Source organism: Cynara cardunculus (genome assembly GCF_001531365.2).
Source record: "Cynara cardunculus var. scolymus isolate 2C chromosome LG 13, CcrdV1, whole genome shotgun sequence".
Taxonomy (NCBI): Eukaryota; Viridiplantae; Streptophyta; class Magnoliopsida; order Asterales; family Asteraceae; genus Cynara; species Cynara cardunculus.
The window spans coordinates 5,844,615-5,846,360 of record NC_037540.1 but is presented as its reverse complement, the minus strand read 5'-3'; positions in this window follow the sequence as shown (position 1 = coordinate 5,846,360).

Below are 1,746 nucleotides of genomic sequence, written 5' to 3'. Positions count from 1 at the left end.
TGTTTATCTGCAGTTAGTTACACGAATTCAGTTATGTGATGAAATCGGATAGGGATGAAATTGTTTAGGGATGAACGGGTTTAAGAGTTTAAAAGTTTTAAGAGTTTAAGAGTTTTTAAGAGTTTAAGCCAAATGCTTTATAATATAGTATAGATATGAACGTATTTTTAAATAGCCATCTTATAATTTTACAATCGTAGAGTCCAAAATTGTTATTTTAACAAATTTCAGGGACCAAACTTGAAATGTGGTGTGCTTTGTTAATTCAAAACTGCAACCACACCACAAATTTCCCAAACCGTGTTTTATGGTGCGGTCTAAGTGAACGCTCATATTTAAGAAAATCTCCAACAGATTTGTCAAAATAGAGAATCAAAAATTAATTTTTTACAAAAAATTACATTCAACTTCAATAATGTCTTCATTATGAAGATTACACCGTTAATTATATTATAGAAATAAATAATACATTTAGTAAAATGTTAATTATTTTTCTAAACATTTAATCTCAAATATTCATATTCGTGGCCACTAAGAGGGTGTTTGGGATAGCTTATTTAAAACAACTTATGTTTTTTTATAAAAGTGCTTATTAATTTATGTGGTATCAGACCGGAGTTAAATAAAACAAGGTTAAAATTGTAAACTGGTATTGAGCAGTTTTTCATAAGTCAGGAAGGATTAATTTATCAAAAAAAGCTTATTACCGGTTTGACACCAGTACAAACAGTTTTTTTTTTCTTATCCAAACACCAGAAAACAGTTTATCACCGGTGTCAGACTAAAATAAGTTAAAAAACAGCTTTTATAAGCAATCTCAAACACTCCCTAAAAATATTAAAAACAATTCTTTTTCCTATACAATCGTTTTTAAAGAGTTATCGAAATTTAGATAATTATATCGTCTCTTTTATTTTTTTCATTTTAAAAAAAGTATTAAAAAATCTGTAAAAGAAAACATTAACCTAAAATCTCTAAAATTCTTTTTATAGTTTTGATTTTTTTCATTGTTTTAATGAAACACATTTAGAAAACTTTTAATTTTGGAGTAAGCTACAACTTTGGTCTTCATGGCTTGTCGAAAATAACAATTTTCGTTTCTGTAATTTTAAAATTTCAAGACGACCATTATATTTTGTAAAAATTGTTTGAATTTAGTCACTCTTTTCAACAATCATTAAAAAAAAATCCATTAAATAAGGAAATTTTTGTTCTTTCCTTGATTTTTTTAGTCTTTTAACTCGATCAAAATCGATTTTATAGTTTTGGTCCATGTGGTATTTGATTGGGTAAAACAATAAAAATTCGATAAAAGAACGAAAATGGCAATCATTTAAGGAATTCTTTAGAACATGTTAGAGGGAAGGATAAAATATGAACGTTTTTTAAACCACGATAGCCACTTTGTAATTTCGCAACAATAAAATCCAAAATTGTTATTTTTACAAATAATAGGGACCAAACTTGTAGTTTAATCTTATTTTTATAAAATAATAATAATTAATAAACCATATTTATGAACATTTTTTTAAATAATTAGAAGAGTACTCGCGCAATGCAGCGAGACACATCTCGATTTTAATGTTTTATTTTATTATTTGTCTCAGTCGATGTTATAATACGATTTTATGTGTTTTTAAAAAAACAATAAATATTTTATTTTTGAATAAAATGTAAATTTAAAAATATCATAAAAATTTGAAAAAAATAATATATCAATGTTAATATCAAATCAACTATTTAAAA